Below are 7,244 nucleotides of genomic sequence, written 5' to 3' on the forward strand. Positions count from 1 at the left end.
AATTGTCTTCCATTCTTATTGTATTATTACTATATAATATATTGTTGATCAGTACTGTTAAATAATTTGCAGCATAGAGAACAGATCAATATATGAGGTGTTAAACTTGTGTGGTATGTGGCTGCTTTTTTCTTAAAAGCGAAACAATTATTTAAGGAGACGTAATCAAATGCCCTCAGAGCATGTTAGGATAGGAGATCAAAAAATATCTTCGAAAGTGTAACATGTTATGAAGATGTTGGTGTATTGATCCAACAGTAAATTTACTTCAATTAATTATTATAGAAAGCAGTTATAACAGTTAAACTGTATTTGTACGCACAGATTTATATCCATGATATTTGTAAAGTTATATGAGAAAATGTGATGAAATACTTATGTGCAATTAAGTAAGCTTAAGACAGATACCACTGAAAAATGAAAACCTACAGTTCATAAATTTTCCAGATGTAAATTGATTCGAAATGTTACATCTACTTTTTGTATTATAAACGTTAATTAGATGTATAACTGGCATTGCAAATTCTTCGTTTAGTCAGTTTTCTGCACATAAAATGAGCAAATTATAGTTAGCAGCTGCAACACTACGACTTTATCATACTTAATTGCCGATAGACATTTCTTAAACTGCAAACATTATTGTCATAAACTATGTTTTAAATTTCCTGGATTTTTGTTTTATTTTGATGTGTGACAGTTTTCTCTTGTTTGTAGATTAAAGCAGCCTGATAAAGACCTTTTGATTTGATTCTATGGGAAAATATCCCTGAATTATTTCTGTTCTTTATAACGTTTTCATTTACTCTCTGAAAACATACGTCGATCGTCATAATAATGAAACAATTGTATGGACTGAATAATAGTTAAATAGATATATGGAAACATAATATAAAAACAACATGCTAGGGATCACCTACGTAGAGGAGTGCAAGGGGGTTCTCTTTTCAGTGTGTTTCGTGTTTTCATTTTTTATTAAATGTTTCACTAACGTAGCAAGGTACCCAACTTGTTAAAAATCTTTTCTCATGTTCAAATAAATTTCATTCAATGATAATATTTACTTTAGTTTATAATGTTATTATGGCTAGTACTTAAATATCAGTTGGTTTCGTACTCCAGAGTTTCATCTAAATATAAATGTCTACCCTGTGTAAAATCAGTGCAGTATGTAACTTCACATACAGAGATTTTCTGTATACATCTTCAGAAAAACTTTGACACTGGGTTGAAGATTAACGTTAGAAGTAGTTGTGGTATTTGCGAAGAAGTGCATGCTTCTATAAATGTCTTCGTGGCGCCAGTAAGTCATGTAAACAAAACGCTGAGTTACTATGAAATACTCATTACGCCTACAATAACACCTGTCAATCGGACTCGTAAGCAGATAATCTTAATGTTGTGAGCTGGAAACTTCGACTAAAAATAAGTAAAATTTAGAATATAAAATTTAGAATAATGTAACGTACTAATATCGATGACTAAGTTCACCTGCTACACAATATTCAGTTATTCAGACGACGTTAACCATATAAACGTATCATAAATTACCTTTTAATCTAAATCAACAAAGCATTGAACTAAAACAAACCATTAGGAAGCTATGAAAGAAAGCCTTCAGCTTGTTACGTGCTTCACTCATTTAATCATTACCGGACCAAGTTTTTATAGCTGAGAAAAGTTTTCATCTCAGATATTCTGTAGAAAGAATGAAACAAGTTTGGAATAGTTCAGATAAAGCATGGGGTCAAAATCATGTGTAAACACGTCTTTTACATTAGGCAAACTATAAATGATTTTTTTATTTTATGTGATTAAATACCATATTTACTGTCTTGATATCTACAATATTGTGGTTGTTTCAATTAACAGTTAAAACATAAAATAAGATTTTGCTAAGCGCTTATAAGTGTAAATTGTGTGTATCATAAAGGTTATGTCTAGCCTAGGGAACAATTCAGCCAAGTTTGTTGAATTTATAGTTTAATAAAGATTATTTATTAACAGTTATGATGTTTGTTTACATCATAATATCATTGTAAAAAGTAAAAGAATATTTTCGCATAAATCTTTTCTTTAGTAATTATTCAGATAGTTAAAGATGCGATAAGTATACCGGAGTTCCATGAATAAATCATAAAACTTCACACCAGTAGTCACAACACAATACTGGAATTGTCAACGTCGTTGATAAAATTGTATCGTTGTGTCATTTTATGAGGTTTAAGTGTTTTGACCTAGGCCAGGTAATTTTGAGTTTTTGCTTCTCTGCCTCGCTCTATTAATTCGCCAATATATGTATTTAGAAATTTTAACATTGTTTTCGTAGACATTGTTAAGGCAGAATTCTAGCAATAAATGAGCAACACTCACCTTAAATTGTAAATGTCTTAATTCAGAACATTAAAAAGGAGAAATAGCTTGCATGTGAACCAAACAATATGTCATATATGAAAATAAGGACCTAAAATCCCGATGTTTCCCACGTTTCGACTAATCGGCAGACATAACATGTGTTATTTTCTGGCTTTCCCGCCCGTTTTTATATAGACGATGACGCGAGTTTTCATTTGCCGAGGAAGACATGCTTAATTTGTATATTTTGTGAAAAACAAGCGACAGCACTGAAAAAAAATCTTCGCTGTTTAGATAGACTTGTGATCTACTTACAGGACACATGCTTATAAATATTGCTTGATTTTGGTTCTCTTTAGATAAAATGTAAGGTTAATATAATGTGCGTTTTGTCATGTATAAATTTTGAGAGCGACATTAATTTTACTGAAAATGAAGGAGCAGTTAAGAATGTTAATGTTGTAATAAAATGAATGAAATACAAAATTCGAAATTATTCTAATCCTTCTGGAATTGTTGACAGCCAATGTACCTAATTGAATGAGAAGGCAGCAAAGTATCTTTTGTATCCTAACAAGATGTCCTTACAATTCATTAAAATCATGTGTAAACCCGTCTTTTACATTAGGCAAACTATAAATGATTTTTTTTATTTTATGTGATTGAGTGAGAAGGCAGCAAAGTATCTTTTGTATCCTAACAACATGTCCTTACAATTCATTAATGTAACTGAACAAACGGAACAGTACACCTGCTTATTATCTTGCTTGATCTCCGGTACTGTTCAGAAAAAACTAATAAGATTGATATTATGTACGTTTTGTCATCATATATTATTTTGAGAACCACACCTAATGTTAATGTAGACTGAGTAATAAAATGCTTGAATACCGGACTTGTAATTATCTTGAATTCGTTTGGAATTGTTGACATTCAATGCACGTAATTGAATAAGGAGGCAGCAAAGAATCTTTAAGTAGCAATTAACTAGGCTAAGCGTTGGAAAGTAAACATTTTATAAACTGACAAGATCGTTTATCAAGTAATATATTTCTTAAATACGTTTCACTATCAAGGCAAACGATTATGTCTGAAAATGACATTTTCATACTCTAAATGTATAACTTAATCTCAATTTGATTAAACGTACATTGCTCGTTTATCATCAGCAAACATATGTCTAAACATTTATTTATGATCATTGAAAGCTTACGAAATTGAATAACGTATATTTAGTACAAATCAAAGGACTTGTTCAACATTCCTCTCATTCAATGCTATTTAATAAGTCATTTACTGGCATCATTTCTTTATACCTGTATTAGATTCAATTAACTTTAATAACTAACTGCTCTGTACCACACTTTCAAAATCGATGACAAAGTTTTTCTGATGACTTCAGATAAATGTTTAATTTGGAGCACAGTTATATATATTAACTATTGATCATGTACTTGGTATTTGTTACAAGTGAGCGATGTATGTGATATGTGTTAGTACAAAAAAAAAATTAATGAAAATTGTTATATTCCAAATTTAATCAATATTGTAAATAAAGTATAATTAGAAACATATTCTGATAAACGATTGTAGCGTAATGAAATAAAAGTGTTTAATTTTGATTGCATTTCATGTTTTAGATCATTTTGTTTGCAAATAAAATCTGTAAAATAGATCCCTCGGAAGCACCGATAACAAGGCAAACATTGAAATTGCAGACTCGGTTTGATTGAGTCTGTTCATAAGCCGTAATTCAAAATGCAACACTGCCCACGCCCCCTAGCACAGTATTCAATCTTCAAATCTAAATGAATTGAATTCATGATCCCGAAGCATCACTATTCAGTTAATAATGTCAAAAGGAAAATAGATATTAAGTTTGTTTAATTTCATACTGACGCATTGTTTATTTATATCATTAAATTTAACTATTTTGCTAACTAGGTTATATACAATTATTATATATATTATGGTTTCGGTATTGATAATTTCTTGCATAGCAACATGGCATTTGTTAGTTTTCAGCAGCTTACGTACTTCAGTCTTAAAGTGTGCTTGCTCGTTGTACTAACGATATATTATATCTGTAACTATACAGCCACACTTACGTTTTAGCAGTTGAAAATGCGGTTTACAACTCATTTTACCTAGAATAAAGCTCCACTTTCTTTTCAATATTGTCCATTATTATCGCTGTTATTTCCTAAAACGTTAAAACTTCTTGTATCTATAAACATGTTCAAGCGACACATTTGGTTAATACGTTCTTAATTCTAAGATGTGTACAACTTTCTCTAGCAAGGCGATTTAAACAGATGCCTTCATTGGTCTGAAATGATACCTTTAACACAGATTTGTATAATGTCATAAGGTAAAGTAGGAACTCATATCTATGCTTTAGTAACATTCTCTGCTCTGGCCCACTTGTTCCAGTTGTACTCTTGTTACTGTTTGCTTGTGTGTGTTGGGGAGGTGCGTGGGTGTGTGGGTGTGTGATCCTGCTTAAGACGTGATAATGTTAGATTCCCAACATCTTTTATAAATATCTTGTACCTTTAGTACAAAAAATATCTCATATTAAAAAAACCTATCTACAAATTCATTACATTTTGGAATATAAACTATGCGTATTTTCTCAGAAGTCTTCTTCTAAATTTCGTACGCCGATTGTTGTCCGCTTACTATAGGTATTTTTGTAGTTCTAACCTATGTAACAGGAGTCTGAAAAATCAAAACGTCTTAAGACTACTGCGTGCGCTTCCATACGAAACTTGTACGCAGAGCTGTTACAGGTTGTAATTATGCAATTTGAATCATGAAGTTCTAGAAAAGAAGTCATTTAAGTCATAGCAATATAACTATATCCTACATCATCATTTCATGTTTAAATTGAACAAATTTATATTGAACATTCAACAGGTTTCTTTCTTATATTTTTTCGGAAAGCAGTTTCAGTCTGTCGGGTTAAATCATATATATCTACGAGTTAGATCAAATATATTTCTAAGAAAAAGAAAACAAACGTGTCCTTAACCGTACGTTTCCTGTACTGTTTCTAAATCAATAATTAAGAAAAAATGAACACTTAATTGATAACCGTTAAAGGCATTTACTCGTTTGTTTCTTTACGACCCTATTAATTGTAAGCATACTATTAAAGTAATGTGTGTTACGCTGTACCTTCGCAAGTTATAATAATTATTTATGTACATTTTCTACGCTGAAAAAAAAACAACACTTAATTGTCAACTTCTGATTCTTTATTTCTTTTTTTTTTTTTTTTTGTAGGATGAAAGACACTGATTGAGGTTTTCATTGTCTGCTACAAGTGGTGCTTAGAAAAACAAAAACTTAAGACATTATGAGTTCTGGTATATTTGGTAACGTGGAACTAGCACTGATTTACATGTATTCAGTTAGTCAGTAAATGTGAGAAACCTTCAGTACGCACGTGTACATTCAAATAGGATAAAGATGTGTCACCATTAAATCTAAAACTTGGAAACTTCACAACGGAATTGAATGTTGAAAAACAGTTGCAAAACAAAATTACAAAATGCGCATGCAAGCCATTCATTCTCACAGGTAATAATTATAAAAGACCTTAATATGAGCCATCCATTTCCTTTTAAAAAAAAATTAACTTAAAATTTAATATTAGGAGAAGGTTAGAAGAGTGGATAAATGACAACATTTTCTTTTCATTTATTATGTTTCTCATACGCCGGTACAGACATCTATTGCTGCAACCTTCCATAAAAAGCAAGCATACTTTGGTGCCTGTCTGCAGCATTGTCTACGTCTCCACTGATTAAGTCGTTGAGATATTTTGAGGTTATAACAAAACGCCGGCTTCAATCTTATTTATATTCTGATCTAATTTTATCAGTATCTGTCTTTATTGTGGTGCGGAAATACCAAAGCATGTTAATTTAGTATTACTTTATGAAAGCCATGACATGTACTTCCCAGTGGAAACAATAATAAAGACATAAAATTACATTTCAATAATAGCTCGTTTGTACGAGAACAAAATAATCACATTTGCCACTTTTGATCTTTTCAAGAAAATTGGAAGAATTACATATGATAAAAAAGTTAAACTTGGTATTGCTTTTTCCGTGTGCAATACTTACTAAAGCATAGAGGGCTCAGTCTTTCTATGAACAATGATAGCATATCACTAGCATACACAATCTCAGGAAACCTATGCTGTTAACAGATTATACAATTTGCAAAAAAAGTTATTAGAATCGGTGAACATATTTTCATTGTTACTTTAGAGCTGTGCCGCAACTGCTCAGCAGAAAGAATGCAAGCATTAAACTCTTGAAAAAAAGCAACATCGGAATAAATTTTGTTTTCAATTGTTTCTGTTAAGTCTGTGTTCATATTCATAAATCATGTTTTCATATTCTAATTGATAATTTCTTTGTAATTGTCATTCAAAAAAACAAACAAATGTCATTGTTTTTTTAGCATATAACTCTAATAATTGTATTAAGAGCCCACTCAGGAAAGGGCAAAAACTGGTTTCGAAACGAAGATGGTGTCCTAATAAAGTATGATGTCTCTCTAGCAACAAGAAAACTGAAGTAAATGTTTTGTAATGGTAGTTATGCCCGTTTAAAACACATTTTTGTCAAATAAGGTAAATTTTTATTAAACCATATAATTTCTTCAAAAAATAATTTGTGAGAATTTCTGATTAATCTTAATATATATATTTATTCTCGTTCGAGTGAATTTCCGCAGCAGCGATAATTATAGACAAAGAAACTGTTTGAAATAGTGGAATTTTGAAATAACTTCAATAAGCCTAAGAATAATTTTTTAGTTGAATTCAGTATAATCATAAAAAGGAGCTGTAGCAACATATAAGACTATCTGAT

Source organism: Mercenaria mercenaria, chromosome 14 (assembly GCF_021730395.1).
Source record: "Mercenaria mercenaria strain notata chromosome 14, MADL_Memer_1, whole genome shotgun sequence".
NCBI classification, from domain to species: Eukaryota; Metazoa; Mollusca; class Bivalvia; order Venerida; family Veneridae; genus Mercenaria; species Mercenaria mercenaria.